Here is a 25758-nt window from a genome sequence, read left to right as displayed (position 1 = left end):
TCATATGCTTCAACTGATTCATAAACATCTATTGCTGTTAAATCTTTGAAAATTGTGGCACTCTCTGACTTGTAGCCATATAGAATCACCATAAGAATATTAGTATTTAAAAAGATGGACTTTTTTTTCAGGGAGAAACTTGGAGTCATTAAAAGTCCTGCATATTTCCCTAAAGACAACCCAGCATGATCTCCTCTTGCTCATTTCTAGGTCTAATCCATTGTTCATCTGTAGAAGAGCCCACAGCTCCATGTGACCCACAACACTTCCCAATAACCAGAATCTTCATTGTACATGGGAAGGAAATGGAGACTTAGAGAACTGAAGTGAATAGTATTATATTGTATTGTATTGTATTGTCCAGGGTCCCATCAACCAGATTAAACTGTAATTTGGAACTAGTTACAAAATAAATAAAATACAATAAAACATAGGTAAAATTACATTTTAAAATTGTCAATATACAGCCTATACATAGAGATTAATAAACTCATTTTAATACCATTGATCTATAGTTTGCCTGAGTGTACAGGTATAAGTGCTTATATGTTTTAAAATGCCTTATCAATCTTAAAATTATGTGTAAATTTCAGTTGCTGTTATTCACTGATGGATCTGTGGACTGTGTGAGAACTGGGTATCATTTTATATGTGCCCTTCTTTCCTAGGTTGTCATTGCCAGTTCATTCTCTGATGGGCACCCTAGTGACAATGAAACTTTCCATATTTCCATAGGCTTATTCTCAAAAAGCAACATTTTGAGTTGCAACAACTCAAAAAATATTTTCCTTTGATCCTTCAAAAGTCTCTCAGTTTGGGAAACCTTTCTTGAGGCTTTTTAACCTCTGGTTATTCCATGAATTTGCCCACGATAATGCTAAACAGATGTTTCTAGTTGTACATTACTCATTACATTTATTATTCATTATAACAGATCACTTTAACATAGGCCTTGATGATTTTATAAAGTACTTTCTTTCAAAATAACTCAAAGAAGGCTGGCTCAGTGTATTGAGAGTCAGGCCCAAAGACAGGAGATCCTGGGCTCAAATCTGGCCTCAGACACATCCTAGCTGTGTGACCCTGGACAAGTTACAACCCCCATTGCCTAGCCCTTACCACTCTTCTGCCTTGGAACCAATACACAAACTTGATTCCAAGATGGAAGGTAAGGTTTTAAAAATAACCCTAAATGACAGATAGTGAAAACAGAGGAGAATAAGTGTGGGAAGATAGATTTCTGACCGGAGTATGGGAATCTGAGTTCACATCTCACTTCTGATATTTAGTACCTATAAGGCCTTGGACAAATCACTTAACCCTCTGGGTTCCCCATGTATACATCTATAAAGTAAAAGGGTAAAATGGAGGGCTGGACTAAATGGCATCTGAGGTCCCATTTATATCTATAACCCCATAAATTTCTGTGATAGTCACACAACTAGTAGATTTCCATTACTTTGTATGTTGGGTCTCCATTTTATTTCTAATAAGTATATCCCATATGCACTGTTAGGCTCCCCTACAACAGGAACCATATGTCTTTCCCCTTTTTTCATATTTCCTTAGAGTGTTTTATTCAACCATAACCAGTATAATATGATGGAAAGAATACTGGAATCAGAATCAGGAAACCTGGGTTATTATATCCTGAATCTGATGCTAATAGCATAGCTATGGACAATTAATTTTCTTTTTCCTAGTATCTATTTCCTCACCTATCAAATGGAATCACAAGATCCCAGTTCTTGAGTTAAAAGTAATTTCACAGTTAAAAATAGTAATACATTTTATTGTCTTCTACAATCAAACATTTTTACTTCATCATCATATATTATGAATAAATTAATATTATGGTTATATCTATGTAGTGCCCTAATGAGTGCTTATTGAATTTATTTTCTTAAAAAGATTTTTTAAGGAAAGTAATTTCCTTACAAAAGCAAGTAAATCTTTTAAGTTCTTCAGAAATGTGAGTTATATTGTTATTCTTATGGAAATAGATGTATTGTTAGTGGTATTGGCATGACTGAGGGATGAGTTCTTGCCTAATGATCAAGCATCATTTCTCACTAGATTGCTTCAAACCAAAACTCACCCTCCGAATTTACACAAAGCATCATAGGAATGAATAGTGTTTGGTCTCACTGTTAGGATTATTATAATAAATTAAAGGAACAGCAATTTTCTTTATTTGCACTACAAGAATTTTGTACCTATGTCACTGCCATTCTGTAGCCGACCTGCTTACTTCTGGTGGATGAGTGCTCAAGAGGAACAGTGGCTTCTTGCCAGGTTTCTTTAAGAACATTCCACTCATACACATAAACAAAAACATGCTGTTCTGCTAGGAAACAGTAGCTGTCCTCATCAAAGGAGTTACTTGTCATTAGGTCATGTCAGCAGTTGACAGTGCCAATTCAAACATCTGGAATCACTTGCACAGAGAGGAGTCATGAAGGTGGGACCTTCCGACATGGCAATCTTTCTTTCTTTTCTTTGATTTATCAATCTATTTATCTAGCATTGCCAACATGGGTCCCCAGGGCAGGTTGCAAAAACAAACGTTAAAAATGGGACATGACTTTATCACAACACAATGCCATATTAGGCCAAGGTTTTATTAATGGGGCCTATGATGATTATATAAAAATAAACAACTTTTTGAATCTGCATTTTTTAAACTTTAATCACCAGAGGGATTTTTTCCCCTTCCCTTATGCTTTCCTTTTGGTACACAAATATCCATCTTGTCCCCTCTAATTTGTTCAGCATCTTTGGTCATTCTGATGCTGATGGGGTTTCCAATGATCCCATTCATAAACAAACAAGTAAAGCATAGTTACTTAACTATAAGAGTGCTGACTTGAGCATCTGAACCTAGGCATTCTTCTTTCCCTCTCTCAGCCTCAGTTTCTCCATCTACAAAGTGAGAATAATAATACTTGCACTACTTACCATTAAGGATTGTTGTGAGAATTTGTTGAAATAATGGAGGTAAAGTGTTTTGCTGAAAGTGCGATATAAATGTCAGCTATTCATTTAGTACTTTTTATTATGGTTGCTGAAGAGTGTTGATCAGTAAAGCCTGGTCAATTTAAAGAAGCTAAAGGGATAAAACTTGAGGGATAAATGTTAGTTATTACTTTGTTGTTATTAAATGATATTTTGCCTTACAGTATAAGCTCCTAAAAGGTGACTAGCAGATTTTTGGAGTGTTTCAGATAGGTAAACACAGTATCATTATTTAAATATGAATTATGTGCTTGTCATTTTTGGAAGGGGGAAGGAAAGAGAGGAGGGGAAGAAAAATGAATCATGTAAACATGGAAAAATATTTTAAAGAATAAAAAAAAAAATTAAATAGAGGAATTGGGATGTATCATGGTTTTTATTTTACCTTGTATCCAGCACCATGTCTTAACATGTAGCAGGCATTTAATAAATGCTTATTGGATTGGATTGGATGATTTTTTTTCAATTTATATTTTTTAGTATCTCCAAATTTCCTCCCATCTTTCCCCCCTCCAGGAGCTGGAAAGCAATTCAATGTGGGTCATACAAATGTTATCATGCAAAATACATCTGCACATTGTTCTTTTTTTTTTTTAAGAGAATAATCGTATAAAATGAAAACCCCCAAAATAAAAACACAAAAAAACAAAGTGAAAAATCATATACTTTGATCTGCATTCCAAAACAATAGTTCTTTCTCTGAAGATGGATAGCATTCTTTGTCATAAGTTCCTCAGAATTGCTAAGTCTATCACAGTTGATCATTCCACAATATTGCTATTACTATGTACAATGTTATCTTGGTTCTGCTTATTTCACTCTGCATCAGTATTCATACAGGTCTTTCCAGCTCTTTCTGAAATTATCCTATTCATCCTTTCTTATTGCACAATAGTATTCCATCACCATCACATATCACAATTTGTTCAGGCATTTCCTCCTTTAATTTCCAATTCTTTGCCACCACAAAAAGAGCAACTATAAATATTTCATACAGGTAGGTCCTTTCTCCCATCCTTTAACAAAATCTTTTTTTGGAATACAGACCTAGTTACTGGTTTAAAGGCTATGTATTATTTTATAGTTCTTTGAGCATCATTCCAAATTCCAAATCAATCCAAATCCAGGATGTTGGAACGGTTCGAAATTTCACCCAATTTTGCCACATCCCTTCCAATATTTATCACTTTCCTTTACTGTCACATTGGGCAATCTGATAGTTGTAATGGGATACCTTGGAGTTGTCCTAATTTGAATTTTTCTAATCAAGAGGGATTTAGAACATTTTTATATTATTGTTGATAACTTTGATTTTGTGAAAACTGTTTATTCTTATCCTTTGACCACTTGTCAATTGGGGATTGGTTTATATTTTTATAAATTTTACATACTTCTCTATATATTTGAGAAATAAGACCTTTATTACATAAATTCGTTACAAAAATTTTTTCCAGTTTGTTGTTTCTCCTTTAATCTTGATACATTGGTTTTGTCTGTACAAAACTTTTAAATTTAATATAATCAAATTTATTCATTTTACATCTTAAAATGTTCTCTATCTCTGTTTAGTCATGTTATAGGTAATTTATAAGATAGATTATAAAATAGCAATAAGAAAGTTAAGGTAGATATACATATATATATACATATATATATATACATAGACAGTGTTATATTGAATCTCTGAGAGCTTGAAGTTCACTCAGAGATTGACAGATAGATCAGTTGGATGTTGGAATGTTCCCAGAGAGGCATGCCGACTCAGGAGAGGGCAGTTGAGAACCCTGATAGAAGTTCTTGGGTCTTTACCTGTCCCTGAGGCTGGAGATCGGTGTGGATCCTGGTCTTTGGGGGAAATAGAGACTTGCAAACACTACCCTGCAAGCTCCTCCTGTGTTTCCTGTACCATAATCAACCTGTATCAAACCACTATCTCTGTTTCTACTGCCCCTAGATATTAGGAAGTAAATCATCTTAGTCATCTAGGCTTCCCAGGGCCCAGGAGGGATCCGGGAAGTGGGCAGGAGAAGAAGAAGAGGGTGGATAAAGGGTGAATATCTTAGCTGATTAGGCTTAAGATCTACTGAAGAAGAAGTTGAAGATTTCACAGCAGTTTGCCTGCTCTGGTGTAACCTTGGCCAGGCTGTACCAGAGAGAAGCTATCATCTTGATTCTTCATTTGCCTGCAGTTAGAGATTCATTAGAATCAATTTAAAGTAGGGTCTCCTCTTACCTCTATCCCACACCATTATCCTTCTGTGCCAAATATATTCAAAGTTTAAAGTACCTTCCTGAATTGGTTTCCAAAGCTTATTTGGGAAGGGAGTCACGAGTCAGATTACCAACGTTACCTCAGCTGAAGAGCCCAATAATTAATATCAATTAACCCCAAGTGGGTCCTGAAGGGATAAACACTTTGACCTAAAGGATCCTGCCTGGGCAACTGTTATAAAGGAGAAGGACCATCCTATCCTCTCTCTGTACTCCATCTTCATATACATCAAATAGATAGTAGTACCTCCTTTTAATATAATAACAGCTAAAGGCAAAAAACTTGGCTGGCAGCCATGGACTATATCTATCTATCTATCTATCTATCTATCTATCTATCTATCTATCTATAGATAGATAGATAGATAGATAGATAGATAGAGTAGTTTTTGCCAAATAGTGAGTTCTTATCCTAAAATCTTAGATCTTTAGATTTACCAAACACTAGATTTCTCTAAGTCAGTGATTCCCAAAGTGGGCTCTACAGACCCCTGGTGGGTGCTGAAGCAATCCAGGGGAGCAGTGATGGCCACAGGTGCACTTATCTTTCCTATTAATTGCTATTAAAATTTAAAAAATTAATTTCCAGGGGGCTAAGTAATATTTTTTTCTGGAAAGGGGGAAGTGGGCCAAAAAGGTTTGGGAATCAGTGCTCTAAGTCATTTATCCCTAATCTATTCTATTGACCCATCATTCTATTTCTTAATCAATACCAAATTGTTTTGATGATTACTACTTTATAGTACAGTTTGAGATCTGGTACTGCTAGGCTACCATTCTTCACATTTTCTTTTTTTAAAACCCTTAACTTCTGTCTTAGAATAAAGTGTGGTAAGGGCTAGGCAAACTTTTTAAAGAGAGGTCCAAAGGAAAGGAAATGCTCATCTGTCAGTCAGTTTCTAAGGCAACTCTTTCAAAGTTTCATTGTATTGTATCCTACTCATTGTATTCTTCAGAAAAGGAATAATGTTGTGCAGCTGGATAGAACATTTCAGCCCCCCCCCCATGTGGCCCACAGGCCATAGTTTGCCCATCACTGGGCTAGGCAATGGGGGTCAAGGTCAAGGTCCAGGTCAAGCCCAGGGTCACAGAGCTAGGAAGTGTCTGAGGTCAGATTCGAACCCAGGACCTCCCATCTCTGAGTTTGGCTCTCAATCCACTGAGCAACCCAGCTGCCCCCTCATCCTTCACATCTTAAAAGAATTAATTCTCTTGAAATTCTTGATTTCTTGTTCTTTGACACGTATTTTGTTATTGTTTTTTTCTAGTTCTATATAACTTTGTGTGAAAAGTGTTTTGTAATTGTGTTTGTATATTTCCTCTGTTTGTCTTAGCAAATAGATTCCCAAGTATTTTATTTTATCTAGATTTATTTTAAATGAAATTTCTCTTTTTATCTCTTGCTGCTGGACTTTGTTGGTAACATTTGGAAATGCTAATGATTTGTGTGGGTTTCTTTTGTTTCATGCAATTTTTGCAGTAGAAACTGAGTAAACTGAAAGAGACAGAGATTAAATCCACAAGTAATAAGTGTCTGAGGCTGGATTTGAATTCAGATCTTCCTGACTTCAAGCCTGTACTCTAGGCAGCTTTAGCAACTTTTATAAATTGTATTATATTTCAAGTATATTGAGAATTTCAGTGCAACAAGCATTAGCTGAATAGCTATAGTATATTTAATACATCCCCCAACAATTTGCTATGAGAGGTATCAGGGATCTAAATGTCATTCATGTTCCTTTATACTCAGGCATCCCTGCTTACTCTTGGAGTTATTGGGAGGATTTATATGTAATTCTATTTATATAAGTATGGCTCGAGTCCCCACTCTAGTATACATTTTCTGATTGAGCAGGGGCTATTTTTTGCCTCTTGCCTGGCACATAGTAGGTGCTTAATGAATTTTAATCGATTGATTGAAGAATCATCTAACAAATAACAAAGATTTTAAATTGAGAGACTAGTAAGGCAAGTTACTGTAAGAAATAAAATGGAAATAAAAGAACAGCTTTAAAAATATTATGGTTTTTATAAATTTACTGGTAGTCAGTAGAAAAATGAAGCCATGTTCCATGCTCGTTAAGTCAATTTAAAAAGATGCTCGCCTTGGGGCAGCTGGGTAGCTCAGTGGAGTGAGAGTCAGGCCTAGAGACAGGAGGTCCTAGGTTCAAACCCGGCCTCAGCCACTTCCCAGCTGTGTGACCCTGGGCAAGTCACTTGACCCCGATTGCCCACCCTTACCACTCTTCCACCTATGAGACAATACACCGAAGTACAAGGGTTTAAAAAAAAAAAAAAAAAAAGATGCTCGCCTTGCCTCCTCTCCCCATCCTCGATCAACACCAAGCCAGCAAAGAGGAAGTGCAAGTCCAGCCACTTAATATTATCCTCTGGTCTACATCATTACATAACTATCTACGCCATCACATAAGACAAGAAGCCCGTGAGCTCATGGGAAATGTAGTTCAAGGACCCCTAAACTTCCACAGCAAAACCAGTGGGCTCACAGAAAATTTAGTTCAGAGACCCCAAAATTTCCAATAACACATTACAGAGGGAAATGATGCAATTTTTAGCCTTTATCCTTCAATCAACTCATTCTCTTTTCACTCTCCACACAATATATAAGGTGTGATACTGATAAGGAACTCAGGTAGAAATTCTGTTTCGTGAGGGGAAACTAGATTTAGATCTGGAAAGAAACTTAGAAGTCATCTAGTCCAAGCCTTTCATTTTACAGATAAGAAGGCTGGGACCCAGATGAATTAGTCAGGCAGGAGGGCAGTCAATAAAAGTTTGTTGTGGATATCTTGCCTAGAACTGTGATAAGTACAAAGGAAACTGGAAACTAACATGAAAAAGAAAGAGAGTCTCTAGCCCTAAAGAAATTTACAATCTAATGGGGGAAGATAATACACAAAAGGAAGTTTAAAGATGGGTAGAGGTGGGGAAGAACCTGATAAATCCAAAGAAGTACAATGAAGAGAAGTGAAATGAAGAGAATTAAGGCTTCTTTCCTTAAATGGATATTTTGGGAGGAACTCTCAAGTTCTTCAACCTTTTCTAATCAGACAGAGGGTACTGAGAGTATTGGTAAGGTATGTGTATCAAGGCTGATGCAATATTGCAGAATGATAAGTTTCCAGTGGGTATGATGAAGAAGTACAAAATAGTTTAGCTCAGTCACTTTTAATTTACTACATGGGGCAGCTATGTGGTGCAGTGTGTGAAAGGGAATTCTTGGTTCTCTGTGAGTTCACACCTTACTTGATGCTAGGTGAGAACAAGCCAGAAACTTAAGAGTTCACACACTCAGAAAGGTGTGGTTCCAAAGGTGAGGACTCAGACAATTTAGAAGCTGTGATTGGCCCTTGTGAAAAGGGGCAGGGGCAGGAAACCACCATAAAAGGAATCTGGTGAAGGAGGCTAGTAGAGAGTGAACTCCTAGAAGAGAGTCACTCCAAGAATAAGAAAGTCACTCCAAGAAGGAAGTTGGTTTCAAGAAGGAGGTTGGCTCAAAGAAGAAAGTAGGCCTCAGGACTCACCTTCAGCTCCAGTCATTGTCTTGGGTGAGTGGTTTTCCTTCCTGTCTTCTGGAGATAGTTTAATTCTGATTGAAGGTTAACAAGTCCTGGCTGAGCCAAGCACTGGAACAATATTTAGATAGGTTAATATCTTTTTATATCCTTTTGTATTTCTCTACTTTATAAATAAAAGATTTATAATGTTCATATATTCAGTCAAACTATTAATTTTAACACTTACAAGTGGAAAAAGGGCCAAGTCTGAAGTCAGGAAAATTTGAGTTAAAATTCAGCCTTAGACACTTAATAACTAGGTGTGTAACCTTGGGCAAATCACTTAGCCACTTTTGTCTATGTTAAAGGAGAAGGAAATAGCAAATCAGTATCTTTGTCAAGAAACCCCCAAAAGGGATTACTGAGACTTTAATGTGACTGAAACAATTAAACAACATACCATGAGTTAAAGAGATAGGATTTGAACCCAGGTCCTCTGACTCCAAATCCAGCTCTCTTTCCATAGGTGGAAGGAGGTGAAAAATAACTTAACTGTTCTCTGTCTTCTCAGTTTCATTTCAGTAGCTAGCATGGATATCTTCAGATGCCTTTTTGGTATTGCCATTTCCCATAATAACTCCAGGATTATCAGGATTTCTTGGTTCAGGAAAACTACTGCAAGTACATTCATGTATGAGTAGCCCTGAAAAGGGTTAGTGGTATAGTAGATAGAGCGCTAGCCCTGGAGGGAGGAGGACCTGAGATCAAATCCACTTTCAGACATACACTGCAAATTTGGAGATGTGATATAACCTCTGTGTACATCAGTTTTAGTAAAATGTAAAATTACACCTAACTTTCAGAGTTGTTCTGAGGGTCAAATAAGATAATATTTGTAAAAAACACACAGTAGATGCTATTTTAAAAAAACTATTTCCTTTTCTTTTCTTTCTCCTCTTTCTCCTTCCCTTCATTTGTCCTTCTGGTTTGGCTTTGATTTTCATCTTTGCTCTAACAAGTTGGACTGACTGTACAAATAGCTGATTCAGAAATGATACTCATGTCTTTAACTAGTCCTTTCCTGCCTGTTAAGACAGGATGAATTTTCAATTTCATTTTTTATATAGCTTAGTCCTTGCTATGCCTAGCTTCTTCTGACTCTTTTCTTAAAGAAGGTATTTGGAAATTATTAGGAAGAAGCTTATGAGTAATCTGGCAACCTTTGGCCTCTTTCATTTATTACTCCTGAACCATATTTTCAGACACAGTTTTCATTGAACAAAGCTGAGGGCCTGTGCTTGTGTGTGTGCATTAAAGTCACTGAGGTATTATACTGATTTAAATTTGAGGATCTTATCAAAATATTTCTATGATTTCTTTGACACTTAATTCTCTATAACAGATTCAATGTATAAGCTACAATCATCTTTGTGACTATCTTTATTTTATTCATCATGAACATTTCAAGATGAGATTGCTTAGAATCTCAACAATAAAGTCAACTTGGCTAGCTTTCTTATTTTTCTCTCCAAAGAGAACCTGGGTAAATCATCATTCCATTAACAGCAACTTCTTTACATTTCCTGGCTTTATAAAGAGAATGTTAAGGTTGATATGGTCCTATTCCTAAAGTAGCATGTCAATTGGTTGACACTGGATAAATATCCTGGATTTCAAGTATTAATGTCTTTATATAAATGGTCTAAAATTTGAATGATTTTTTGTATCTTTTGTCCCCTTATTTTTGCCATTCTTTCCCTTCATTGCAAAATCATAAAGGGGCTGAATAGGCTTGAGTAGCATTTTGTATTTTTCTTTATTTCATGGGTGACCATCACTGACAAAAATTGGTGACCTAATGGACAACCTAGAAAACTAGTGATATCCCACTTCTTAGTATTCTAGACTAGTTGTGAGATTCAAGAAACTTACAATTTAATAGGAGGGATATAACTTGTACACACATTGGTTTGATAAAAGATAAAATGTGATAAAAGAGTCAAGGAGATTTGGAGGAAAGATAATATTTTCAACTAGGTAAATCAGATTTTTGTAAGTGGTAGTGTTTGAGGGTCAAACAGAAAAGAAAAGATGAGAAGGAAATATTATAGAGATCCAACTCTATATTTCTGGGGGTTCTGAGCGGTGTTTAGTGGTGTCAGATGGAATGAGAACAGTCAGACTAAATGCTTAGCTCATAATTGCTCCAACATGCCATGAAGTCTTGAGTTTAATATATACTGGTTTCACAAAAAGAGCACAGAGAAACAATCACAGCTGTGAAGGGATTACAAATTATACAAAACCCATTAAAGTCTAAAAAGTAGAGGTACAGGGTCAAAGGCCAAATTCCAACCACCAATTAGTAGGAGGTTAATTCTGGGAGCAGAAATATATTTCATAGAGATACTTACTAATTGAGTCCGGTACTCTTGATTTACAGGATTTCACCCAGTCAGATAAAGTCTTGTCTAGCTTTGTCTGTCTCTGGCCTTGATTATCTAAGTAATATATTTTTTAGAGTTCAGACTTCTTAATTATCAAGGAGAGAAATTGTTAATTCAGTAGTTGCTGGTCTGCTAAGTACTCAAAGCTTTCCAATAAGAATATTAAGAAAAGGTGGGAATCTGAAAAGGAGTCAAAAGAGGAGCCTCAGATTTTTACCTTAGATAACCCATTCTGTGTGCGTCCTGACATGTAGTGCAGAAAATATCATACACACAGTTTTACTTGCCAATGATTTTATAATGGGATCCAGATAAAATATCTATTACAGACTCTATTTCTCTAAATGATTTCCAATAGCCTCCTGGAGTGGTCAAGTTGTTTTTGGATTAACCAACCTGCTGTTACCAGAGCTTTTCAGGGCTCAGGTGACCAGGACCAAACACAAAGACTGACTCAGCCTGGATTGGTCACGTAGGGAATCCAAATAACAGGCCCTATCCCCTATTTCTCCAATCGGCCTTCTACAAAATATGCTTCAGGTATGGGTACAGCCTACAAACTAATATATCTCTTGGCTATTTAAAGGTATCCTTTTTTTTTTAAGAGTTGCTTTAAGTGAATACTTAAACTCCAAGTGACTCCCTATTATCATTAGTATCAAATACAAACTCCTCTGTTTTTGTATTTAAAACTTTTAACAATCTGGTCTCTTCTTATCTTTGCAATTTTCTTAATGTTTTTGAAAGGTTTTATTCCAGACATATATCCTTTGATATCATCCTATTAAAAACACACACAGAGAACTCAGTGCTGCATTCCATCATTCTTCTAATTCTATTGAGTAGAGTATTACTTGCAAGGAAAGAGCTAGAAGGGATGACAAAGAAAAAAGAGCCTACATACTTGCAAGGTCAGGGAGGTACATATATTCAGGATTCAAAAGGGAAGAGCTGCTGCTTATTTTTTCCCCATAGAAAATGTGAATCATTTATCTTTTCCACAGACTCTATGGTCCAATTGTTCTGGCCTAATTGCTTTTTCTTGTTGAGTCTATCTATTTAATTAACTAATTTAGAATATTTTACCATGATTACATGATTCATGTTCTTTCCCTCCCCTTTTCCTATTCTCCCTCCTGTAGCCAATAAGCAATTCCACTGGGTTTTAAATATGTCATTGATCAAGACCTATTTCTATATTATTAATATTTGCATTAGGGTGGTGCAGTTGTTTTTCTTCTGTGTTTTTACTCCCACAGTTCTTTCTCTGGATGTGGATAGCATTCTTTCTCATAAATCCCTCAGAATTGCCCTGGATCATTGCATTGCTGCTAGCAAAGAAATCCATTAAATTCAATTGTGCTACAATATATCAGTCTCTGTGTACAATGTTCTCCTGGTTCTGCTTCTTTCAATCTGCATCAATACCTGGAGTTCACATGGAACCTTCAGTTCATTATCCCTTTTAGCATAATAGTGTTCTATCACCACAATTTTTTCAGCTACTCCCCAATTGAAGGGCCTCCCTTCATTTTCCAGTTTTTTTCCACCACAAAGAGAGTGGCTATGAATATTTTTGTAGTATCTCTTTGTATCTTAGTATCTACCCAGCAGTGGTGCTGCTGGATCAAAGGGCAGGTAGCCTTTTAAAGCCCTTTGACCATAGTTCCAAATTGACATCCAGAATGGTTTGGACCAATTCACAACTCCACCAGCAATGCATTTATGTCCCAATTTTGCCACATCCCCTCCAACATTTATTATTTTCCCTTGCTGTCATATTGACCAGTCTGCTAGGTATGAGGTGGTACCTCGTAGTTGTTTTGATTTGCATTTCTCTAATTATGAGAGATTTAGAACACATTTTCATGTGCTTATTGATAGTTTTGATTTTTTTATCTGAAAATTGCCTATTCGTGTTCCTTACCCATTTATCAATTGGGGAATGGCTTGATTTTTTTGTACAATTGATTTAGCTCCTTATAAATTTGAGTAATTAGACCTTTCTCAGAGTTTTTTTTTAAAGATTTTCCCCCAATTTGTTGCTCCCCTTTTAATTTTTGTTGCATTGGTTTTGTTTGTACAAAACCTTTTTAATTTAATATAAAAATTATTCATTTTACATTTTGTAATATTCTCTATCTCTTGCTAGATCTTAAAATCTTTCCTTTCCCATATACCCGACAGGTATACTATTTTATATACAACTAATTTACTTATAGTTTCCTTCTTTATATTTAAGTCATTCACTCATTCTGAATTTATCTTGGTGTAGGGTGTGAGATATTGATCGAAACCTAATCTCTACCATACTGTTTTCAAATTTTCCCAACAGTTTTTGTCAAATAATGGGTTTTTGTCCCCAAAGCTGGATTCTTTGGATTTATCATACACTGTCTTGCTGAAGTCATTTACTCCAAGTCTATTCCACTGATCCTCCCTTCTGTTTCTTAACCAGTATTATATTGTTTTTATTTTATTTTATTTTATTTTAGTTTTTATTATATTTTATTTTTTAATTTGAAACCCTTAACTTCTGTGTATTGACTTATAGGTGGAAGAGTGGTAAGGGTAGGCAATGGGGGTCAAGTGACTTGCCCAGGGTCACACAGCTGGGAACTGTCTGAAGCCGGATTTGAGCCTAGGACCTCCCGTCTCTAGGCCTGGCTCTCAATCCACTGAGCTACCCAGCTTCCCCTGTACTATATTGTTTTGATGGCCACTGTTTTATAGTACAGTTTAAGATCTGATGCTTCTGACTCACATCCTTCACATTTTTTTCATTATTTCCCTTGATATTCTTGATCTTTTGTTCTTCCAAATGAACTTAGTTATAATTTTTTTCTAATTCAGTAAAAAAGTTTCATGGTAGTTTAATAGGTATGTCACTAAATAATTAATTTGGGTAGAATGGTCATTTTTATTATGTTGGCCCATCCTACCCATGAGCAATTAACATTTTTCTAATTGTTTAGATCTAGTTTTAATTGTGTGGAAAGTGTTTTGTAGTTGTGTTCATATAATTCCTGTGTTTGTCTTGGAAGACTAAGTATTTTATATTGTCTAGGGTGATTTTAAGTGGAATTACTTTTTATAACTCTTGCTGCTGAGATGTGTTGGAAATATATAGAAATGTTGAAGATTTATGCTGGTTTATTTTGTATCCTGCAACTTTGCTAAAGTTGTTGATGATTTCCACTGACTTTTTAGTTGATTCTCTGGAATTCTTTAAGCAGACCATCATTTCATCTACAAAGAGAGATAATTTAGTCTCCTCATTTTTATACCTTCAATTTCTTTTTCTTCTCTAATTGCTACTGCTAATGTTTCTAGTACAATGTTAAATAATAGAGGTGATAATGGGCCTCCTTGTTTCACTCCTGGTCTTATTGGGAAGATGTCTAATTTATTCTCATTGCAGATGATGCTTTTGGATGGTTTTAGATATATACTGTTCTCAATAGGAATGAGTGTTGTATTTTGTCAAAGGCTTTTTCTGCATCTCTTGAGATAATGATGTGATTTCCATTGGTTTGCTTGTTGATATGGTCAATTATGTTGATGGTTTTCCTAATATTAAATCATACTTGCATTCCTGGTATAAATCCCACCTGATCATAATGAATAACCCTTGTGATCACTTGCTGGAGTCTTTTAGCTAGTATTCTGTTTAAGATTTTTGCATCTATGTTCATTAGGGAGATTGGTCTGTAGTTTTCTTTCTTTGTTTTTGATCTACCTGACTTTGAGATCAGTACCATGTTTGTGTCATAAAAGGAATTTAGTAGAACTCCTTTGTTTATTGTGTCAAATAATTTGTATAGTATTTGGATTAGTTGTTCTTTAAATGTTTGATAGAATTCACTTGTGAATACATCAGACCCTGGGGATTTTTCCTTAGGGAGTTCTTTGATGACTTGTTCAATTTCTTTTTCTGATATAGAATTATTTAAGTATCCTATTTCTTTCGAGGCAGTTTATATCTTTGTAAACATTTATCCATATCACCGAGATTGCCATATTTATTACCATATAATTGAGCAAAGCAGTTCTTAATAATTACCTTAATTTTTCCCTTCATTAGAGGTGAGGTCATCCTTTCCATCTTTGATACTGTTAATTTGGTTTGCTTGTTTCCTTTTTTATTAGATTAAGAAGTACTTTATCTATTTTATTTGTTTTTTTTAAGTACCAGCTTCTAGTCTTATTTATTATTTTAATAGTTTTTTAACTTTCAATTTTATTAATTTCTCCTTTAAGTTTTAGGATTTCTAATTTAGTTTTTATCTGGGGATTTTTAATTTGTTCTCTTTCTGGTTTTTTTTTTAATTTGCATGCCCAATTCATTGACCTCTTCTCTCTCTTATTTGTTAATATATGCACTCAGATATAAAATTTCCCCTGAGTACTGCTTTGACTGCATCCCATAGATTTTGATATGATGTCTCCTCATTGTCATTCTTTTCGATGAAATTATTAATTGTTTCTATGATTTGTTCTTTAACCAACCACTTTTGGAGAATCATATTATTTATTTTCCAATTAATTTTTTATTTGCCTACCCATGTAGCCTTACTAATTATTATTTTTATTGCATTAAGATCTGAAAAGGTTGTATTTATCATTTCTGATTTTTTTGCATTTGTTTGCCATGTTTTTCTGCACTAATTCATGGTCAATCTTGAATGTACCATGTGCTGTTGAAAAGAATGTGTATTCCTTTTTGTCCCTATTCATTTTTCTCCATTTATCTATTAACGCTAATTTTTCTAAGATTTCATTCACATCTCTTATCTTTTATTTATTTTTTGGTTTGATTCATCTAGATCTGATAGAGTGTTGGAAGCCAATCAGAGAAATAGGGTCTTTGATAGGGCCTTTTATCTGGCTTCTCATAATGATCAATATGGCTGATACAGCTTTGTGATTGATTCTGGTAGCCTTAGCCCAAAAGGGTGGGCTACTACCAGATTGGTTAATCCAAAATAATTGGCCACCCCTGGAGGCTCCTTTTTTGGAAGTGATTGAGAGAAACAGTCTCAAATAGATATTTTTAACTGAACCCCATCAAAAGATCAATGCAGCCCATCAAGGCTATGCTTTGACCTTTCTGCTCTGCAAGTCACACCAGACAGGATGGGCTATTTAAGATAAAAAATCTCAATTCTTTGATTTTTTTTATGATCCACACCTTTTCTTATTGGAAAGCATTATAAACTACCATCTTGTATTCCCTCCCACCCTTTTCTTCTTCTTTTTTACATATCATGTTAAACCGCTTAGTACCCCATCATCTACCTAAGAATAATTCTTCTAACTACTATGATAGTGAATGCAGTTTTTGAGAGTTACAAAAATCATTCTTCCACATAGGAATATAAACAATTTGACCTTACTGAAGCCTGTTAATTTTTTTTTTCCTCTCTCTTTCTTCTTTACCTTTTCATGTTTCTCTTGAATTTTGGATTTGGGCATCAAATTTTCTGTTTAATTCTGCTCTTTTTTTTAAACAAATGTTTGGAAATCTTCTATTTTGTTAAATGCTACTTTCCCTTAAAAGTATATAGTCAGTTTTCATGGGTAGGTGATCCTTGGTTGTAGACCCAGTTCTCTTGCCTTTCTGAATATCATATTCCAAGCCTTGCAGTCTTGTAGAGTGGAGGCTGCCTGATTGGTGCTCCTTGATGTCTTTCTGCCTTCTTGCAATATTTTCTCCTTATCTTGGGAACTCTTGTGTTTGGCAATTACATTCTGGGGGTTTTCTTTTGAGGATTTAATGTAGAGGATGATCTATGCAGTCTTTCAATGTCTATTTTGCCCTCTTGTTCAAGAACATCAGGGCAATTTTCTTGGATAATTTCTTATAATATGATATCAAAGTTTCTGTTTATGTCTGGGTTTTCAGGTATACCTATGATCCTCAAATTATCTCATCTGGATCTGTTTTCTAGGTCAGTCATTTTCTCAATGATATATGTCATGTTTCCTTCCATTTTGTCATTATTTTGACTTTGTTTTATTAATTCTTGCTGTCTTGTGCTTCTATTTGCCTAATTCTAGTCTTTAAAGATTGGTTTTCAGCTATGATCTTTTGATTTTCCTTTTCAGTTTGGTTTATTCTGCTTTTCGTGGCTCCCAGCAGGTAAATTCTAGTCTCCAATTTGCTTATTATTTCCTTTGATGACTTGGCTTCTTTATCCAAGTGGAGATTTTGTCTTTTATATTGTTATTGTCTTTTTGAACTATTTCCCATTTTTCTTGCCAAGTTTCTTCTATCTTTATCAGTTAGCTCAAAATCTCAAATCTGAGCTCCTCAAGATTTTGTAACCAATTTCCATTTTTTTGAAAGTTTTGGATGTGTTTGTTTATTTGTTGTCATCTTCTGTCTCCTTTGTAGTCTTTTGTTTCTCTCCATTGAAATTATCCAAGTTCAAAGGCTTTTTCTTATTTTTTTTTTTTTGGTATTTATAAATTGTAGTTCTTGGGTGTTGGTGGCCATTGCTATGTTATATTTTTCTTCCTTTTTCAGCCAGAAGTTGTGATTTTGGAAATTTGGGGTACTTGATCTTAATATTGAGATCCAGGATATAAATTTCCTGTGGATGTTTAGGGGACTCAAAAACTATATTTCCCATGATTCCTCTTACATAATACAGGTGAGCAGGAAGTGTGATTACATAGACAGAGGTATAAAGTCTCTCAACTTGATTGGGACTCTCTTTCCTATGAAGCAGTGAGAGTGAAGACTTTTCAAGGGAAGGGGAAAGTGTTTTTTTTTTTAACATTTATTAATATTTATTTTTTAGAAAAGTTAACATGGTTACATAATTCATGCTCTGACTTTCCCTTTCACACACCACCCCCAGCTTCCCCCCTCCCCTGCCCCATGGCTGATGCATATTTCCACTGGTTGGGGAAAGTGTTTTTGCTGATAGCAGTAGTTTATTTTTCTGATTTCCTCAGATGCTGCCAGCCAGCTGAGCCCAACCCACCCTGGGGGGGCAAGGGAAGCCTCTTCTGGCTTCTGACCTTACCCCTGAATGACAGTGCCATGCCTCCTGCTGCTATTGCTGACCCAGCCACCGCCTGGAGCTCCTTGGAGGACCTTAGATGCCACTGCTTAAGACTTGGGAAGGAAAACCCCACCTCTTCTTTCTCATTGCATGCACCTGGGACTTTCCCAGGAGTGTTTCCTCATAGACATTAATGACTTTTAACCTGAAGTGAGCTTCTACTTCACTACTGCCCTCCACATGGTTTTCTAAAACCTGGCTTAGTCCTCCCCCACAAGTTCTCCATGCAGGATCTCCAAACTGTGGTTTTCTAGCCCCTACCTCAGTTGGCCTCCACATGGCCCTCTTCAAACAGGAAGTAGAATGACAAGCATGGGATGCATGGCCTATTTCAAACTATTCCTTGTGATTATCTTGCCTGAAACTCAGGGGAGGGATTCACAACCCCCCCCTCCCCCCCCCACACACACACACATGCTGGCCTGCCAAAGACATTGAATTCTTATGGAGTCATCCCACTGTGCTCAGTGCAGAGCTCAGTTAGAAAGAACTTAAATTGGACCAGAGATGGATTTTAAACCTCAGACTACATGGTGGTTTTTTTTTTTTTTTAAGTCTCTGTATCTTGCTGTATTTTGCTGATTAGTTTTGTGAATTAATTTTTGGTTTTGTGGATTTTTCTGTTGCACTGGACCATTTTAAGCTACTGAAGTTTTGGCTGCTAGATTATGATTTTATTGTAACTCCCAAGTAGTGAACAAATATATTAGAATTGGTAAAAAAATGTTTTTTACTACATTGCTTATAATTTGTTCCTTATATTATAGTATTTCCTGATTTCTTTAAGGTTTCATTTTTTTAAGTTTACCTGTATTAATCTAATTCTGTTATCTGTACCATTTATGAACATCTTAAACATTTTTAAATTGTAAAAAGCCCATAAGCCTTATGTATACTGGATACTGGATTTGTCATCTCAACTATAGGATCACGTGCCTTAAGTTTTTATTCTGTCTTGATAATTGTGTACAACCTTGAAGATTTTAATGCCTTGAGAATTTAAATTTAAATTTTATAAGAGGTCTTTAGAATTGACTTTAGATACCTAGTACCCTTCTGTATGAATGATAAGGTTTTACATATTTATTATAAAGAATGTTGACTTAAAGGGGTAGAGGAAACAAATGGAGGTTTGATGTCCAAGCTTTTATATATTACACAGGAAGCCTGGAGAGCTCCTGTATGTTTGATGTTTTCTCTCTATGTTTTAGCTTGCTTTCCCATCATAAGGATCTAGAATTCCTGAGGATAATTTAGACCCAGAAGGTTTTATTTTTAAATCAGATTTTTTTAAGGCTCTGCCCCACAATTGCCATGGAGCCAGTAATAGAGTTGGTTAAGAAAATATCTTAGCCAAGGTTGAATGATTTACTATACCTCTTGCATTTGTGACAAGTATACAATTTTTAAACATCATAGCAAATAGTTATAATAATGTGTTTGTTTGCTATTGTCTTTAAATGTGCTATTGGAAATTATGGTACTTTATTTGAATGTGCATTATGAATCTACTATTTTGTAAAAACCATTTACACTCACAGTTCATGCAAAAGATTAACAGGAAATGGATCTCATTTTTGGGTGAAAAACCTTTCACTAATTCTAAGCTATATATATGTGTGGGGGGGGGTGTGGGTGTACATATATATTTTTTGGTTTTTTAAAACATTCTTTTATCATTTTTTCCTTGTAAGTGTAATACAATTTGTTTTTTCTTTTGTTTCTCATTTTTATATTTGAAAACATAATTTTCCCTGAATTTTAAAATTTTTTTATTGCTTTTCCTTTTAATTTTTTAATAGAGTAATTGACATTTTTTCCTTTTTCTCATTTTTGGACTGAAAGTACATATAATTAATGTCAATCCTCTTTTGATTTTACAGTAATATAAGTTTAATATAAATATATATTTGCTATAATATTAATGCATACCCCAAAAAGTCTTAGACTATGGTAACCTGCCAATTATTGGTAAATATTATGGGGCTGTGATTAATGTCTCTTTGTCTGATTCCAGGAGAAGGGAGCAAAAGAGCCAGGTCATGGAGACAGACTGAAGATCTGTAAAGTGCCAAGGAGCAAAAAGTCATGCAGACCATGGATTGAGGAAGTTCTATGCCAGTACTGAAGGGCTTGAAACTAGTGTTTGAGGTTCGGGGTTGCAGTTTTTCTAAAATATGTTAGAGGCCAGACTTCCCCAGAACTCCATTACTAGGCAAGCACCTAAGATTGGCTATCATTATGGCTCATCCCTGAGAAAGTGCAGGCAAATCATACCAGGGAAAGACACTTACTTCCCTTGAACACATATTTCGTCCTGTTATTTCTCTTATATATAAAATGGCAATTTTCTATAGCCCTGGCTCCTGAATGGGTAAACTGCTTAAATCACTTTAATTGGGCCTTGATTCAAGGACCTGTTATAATTAATTTTTCCTTATATTTTTTTGCACATAAGACTTTGACATTTTACATTTCATTCACAAGTTAATTTTTTTTCTCTTTTATTAGGATTTTTTTTTAATTTTTATTTTGCCAATTAATTTCATACAACCCCGTGACTCAGCCATGTATCCTTAGCTAACCTGGGGTACCCTCTTCAGTGGCTAATGTGTTATTGATCCTTCTCAGGGGTGTGTGTAAGTTTTATAATCATAATGTCTGTATTATAATCTATAATGTAAAATTTTAACTCCTTTGAGAGTAATTTCAGAGTGGAATGTAAAATTCTCCTCTGAAGGGAATGTATGTTTTATAATCTAAAATGCAAAGTTTAAATTCTTTTGAGAGTAATTTTAGGATAAGAAATTTGCCATCTCCCCAGAATCCAGACAATGAACCTATTTGGAAAAGGTACCATGCCTGAAGAATCTTCACTGGATCATGAAGATCCAAATGAACTTTGGGGTACAGTTGATCAAACTATGAAGAGTTGAATGCATTTATTTTAAATGTACACTCTTATGCCAAAGAGGACTGCCCCTAATTGGCTTTTTGTCAATGCAGCTAGCAATCATTGATTCATTGTTTTTGTCTTTTTTTTCTTTTATCCCCAAATTTCTGTAATTTTAAAGTTATGTTTACCAGAGTGTTCAAGGAGACCAGTCTCTCTTTGCTTTCAGGGGGATTGTAATATTGGAAATTTGGGGACCTTGATCTTAATATTGAGGTCCATGATATAAACTTTCTGTGGACATTTAGGGGACTTGAAAGCTACATTTCCCATGATTCCTCTTACGTAATACAGGTGGGCAGGAAGTGTGATTATGTAAACAGTGGTATAAAGTCTCTGCACTTGATTGGGACTTGCTCTTTCCTAGGAAGCAGCGAGAGTGAAAGTATGGCGGGCATTTTGAATTAAATCTTAGCAGGCACGTGGCTTTCTTAATTACCAATATGGATTAAGATAAACCATCAATATTTTTAAGTATATCCATCCATATCAATATTATTTGTAACAAAGTTTGAGAGAGGAGGGTAGGTAGATCTTTGTTTATCGAACCACAGAGCAGTTTTTGGCCTCTGGCTATTTTTCAGTCTCCACTGAGTCTGCCCCTCTCTGCCCTCACTCCAGGTTCCTCAGCCTCCTGGGGTCCTAAATCTTGTTGCTCTCAGGGATAAGTCTCTGTTGTCCTCAGCCAGCCACCCAAGAACCTAGAGAGTGCCTGGTGCTTGCTCGGATTTTGGTGTGGTAGGTGGAGTGGGGGAGGGGTGATCAGCTAGCGCTGTGGTAGAAGTGATCCCTTATAGCTTGGAAACGCCCAAACCCTGCCTACCTTCAAGATTGCCCTCTCCAGTAGAGCCTCTTTGCTCATCTGATTTTGATTTTTGTCCTTTTGAGGCACTTTATATAGGTTGGTGGTGAGGAGGAGAAGAGCCTTGGTTTTGCTATGTGGTCATATTAGCCCAGAAGTCTGGCCTACTTGCTTTTTATCATGTACAAGACTCTTTCCTATCTCTTTGCTTTTTTATCTTGGCTCTTTCCCAGACCTGAACTGCTAATCACCTCAGCCTTTTAGAATCACTCACTTCATTTAGGACTCTACTCAATACCATCTTCTGCAGAATTTTCTTGATTCCTTAGCTGCTAGTACCTTGCCCTCTGAAGTTTACTTTTATCGACTTTGTGGATATCTTGTCTATCTATAAAGCACCCAACCTGAGCTCATTCTTTCAATTCATATTAGCACTGGTAGGTTGGATGCCAAGGGAAATGAATGATAGTTTTCAGGGAACTAGGGATAACCCTAAGGAATTAAGGTTTTTAATATCTTGCACATAAGCCTTCATTTGGTATACCTACCTAGATCAACCTTGTAGGTATCCATTAGCTTTTAGAAAGGGGGTTTCTTAAGAAAGTATACTAAGAAAAGTTATAGTTACAAAACAACTCCTAGAACTGGGGAGAATCCTCCCCCGTTCCTTTCATACACAACATTCCTAGAGAAAATGGGCTCAGTGTAATGAGGTACATGTGAAGAAAATACATGTAGCCAAGGGCAGAATTTCTTTTCTCACTGTACAGAGTCCTTTAAAGGTTACCCATAAGTATAGCTCTCTGCCCATTTCAACAGAGCAGCTCCATTCTAGAATCATACATGGACAACATTTCTTTATATAAGGTCATGACCCTGAAGGTTACCATCAGAAAGTAAAAGAAGTAAAAGGTATAGATACTCAGTGCAGACTAAGCAACTCATGAATCATTTATTGGTCCTTCTTTTTCTTTACTCAATCAGATGAATTCATCACCCCTATAGAACCAGCCCCCCAGTCATTGATGGCCAGAAGTAGACTCACCAAACCTCCTTATGTTAGATTAGAAATGGGATGACAACATCTACACATGCTCTAAGAACTGAAATTAAGTGGGGAACATTGGTGCCTGCTTCAAGGACTGCCTTCCACACATTGGCCAGGTATCCTATAATATCTTTGAATTCACATCTTCTCTTCCTCAATAGAATTTAAGATTCTTGCAGACAGGGATGATTTTTTTTCACTTTTAATTTTCATCCCCCACATAGATTAATGTTTATTGATCGATTCCTCATTGATTTGTTTCAATATATATATTTATTTTTATTTTGAATATTTTCCCATAGTTATATATTTCATGTTCTTTCTTTCTCCACCAAACCCCCCTAACCCTCCTTAGCTGACACAGAATTCCACTGGGCCAAATCAATATGAAACCCCTCATAAAAATCACTTTCCTTGGAAAATACAATTGTTTTCTGACTAATGAACATTCTTTGGCAAATCCTGAGTGATTAAGCAAGGCAGAATCTTACTTGGAAAAAATTTTTTGTACAGTTGTGAAAACATAATGCCATACAAAAAGTGAATAGAAAAGCTTTTTTCTTTGGTGCGGGTTTTGAACTCTAGTTACTAAGATTTAATAGCCTATTGTTTAGCCACAGGCTGCAGGTTTTCTAATTTCCCAGTGTCCAGAGACCTAGTGACCTTTCTTTGCAAGCACTGGAAAAAGGAAATGAATTTAAATGACCCAATTTCCTTCTACTGTTTCATAGGTGGACTTCATAGGATTTCAAAAACTGCAATCCTATCCTTGGTTATTCATAGCATCCATAAAGGGATAATTCATAGCATCCATAAAGGGATAATGAAAAATGATGTAATAAGATGAAAGCTCTGTGAAGGCAAGGGCTATTTCTTAGATTATGGCCTAGCACTAAGACTTGAGAATTTTAGGGGGAAGAGGAAAGTGACTAAACCTATGATTTCTATAATATAGGGATCTCTCAGTGAGAAAGTTCTTTCTACCAATGCAGAGAACCTGAAAGTCTTTGAAAGTAACCTGGACACTGAGAGGGTTAATGATTTGCCAGGGGTCAGTCACACAGTCAGTGTGTATTAGAAACTGGACTTGAACTAAGGTCTTTCTAACTGAGGTGGGATCTCTGCCTATTGTACCATGATACCTTTTAATAAATGATTTTTAAAATGAATTGAATACAGGATGTGATCTGGAGAATAACTTAGGACAGGCCACTTTGGAGTTCAATATGAGCTGAGACTATCAACCAACAAGTATTTGCAATTGAAGTTTGTTTTAGGTTATGGATATATTTCAAAGGATTCCAGGTAAATTAAATTCTAGTTTCAGTACATTGAGGCTATTTTTTATGTAAATAAACTTGAAGGTGTAGAAAGAATATTGGATTTTTGTTTGAATCATACCCCTTAGGAAAACTTTTCCACCTCCTGTATAAGACTATAATAAATTATGAAGTAACCAAACCCCTTGGATTTTCTCCCTCCTTTGGCATGAGAGTGTAACAGCTCTATAGGCATGTCTTTTATGTGTCCCATCCATTGTATTTTGGAGGCAAGGACTACAATAATGAAATGACTTCAGATTTTTTTTTTAATAATTGCAGACGTAATAGGCACTTCACTTCAGAAGGCCCTTTAAATCAATTAAGTTTTTAGACCATTAAAATTTCCTGGACTTTTAAAGTGGTATTTTCTCCAGTCCAGTCATATGTGGAGGTACAAAGACAATGCAACAGAACACACAACCAATAGCCAAAAACACAGTAACTTAACAAACAAAATTATATCTTAAAACAATCCAACAAATACAATATGAATGACAGGATACAGGGACTGAATTTAAGAGTCCTTATTTTTTTTAAGTTCCAATGCTCCTTTACAGAGACTTGATTATAGAGATTGATTGTTGGTTGGATTGGATGGGAAGTACATTGTAAAAGATGAGGCCTAGATAAATTTGTATTTCTAGGTTACTCAGGCTATCTGTCAATCTTCTCTCAAAGAGAGATAGATGAACTGCAACATATCCATATCCTACATAAGTAGCCCCAGAAACAGTGCTAGATATATCTACTGTGATATATTTTCTGAAATCACAAGCTATTTTAGATATACAAGAAATAGCATTTTCCCAACTTGGGTTATGCTGCTCAGTATCATGTTTGGTTGCCTATTTAATTTTAAAGTTTAGCACTTACCTTTCTTCAATTGAGGAATTAGTTGCTAAAAGCTGGCTGAAGGATAGTTTAGAGATAGTAGAAAGGAAAATATCAGAAGATTATGGGTACTTGTAATTCCTTCATGGTCACCAAAAATGTAAATGTAAAAATTAATGGTTTGGCTACATATATGAAATTATAGATCTTTTATTTACAAAAGAGGTAGAGAAATACAAAAGGATAGAAAAAGACATTAACCTATCTAACTAAATATTGTTCCAGTGCTTGGCTCAGCCAGGACTTGTTAACCTTCAATCAGAATTAAACTATCTCCAGAAGACAGGAAGGGAAAACCAGCTATCCACTCACCCAAGACAATGACTGGAGCTGAAGGTGACTCCTGAGGCCTACTTTCTTCTTTGAGCCAACCTCCTTCTTGAAGCCAACTTCCTTCTTGGAGTAACTCTCTTCTTGG

This window comes from Gracilinanus agilis, chromosome 2 (genome assembly GCF_016433145.1).
Source record: "Gracilinanus agilis isolate LMUSP501 chromosome 2, AgileGrace, whole genome shotgun sequence".
In the NCBI taxonomy this organism is placed as follows: Eukaryota; Metazoa; Chordata; class Mammalia; order Didelphimorphia; family Didelphidae; genus Gracilinanus; species Gracilinanus agilis.
This window is presented reverse-complemented; position numbering follows the sequence as displayed.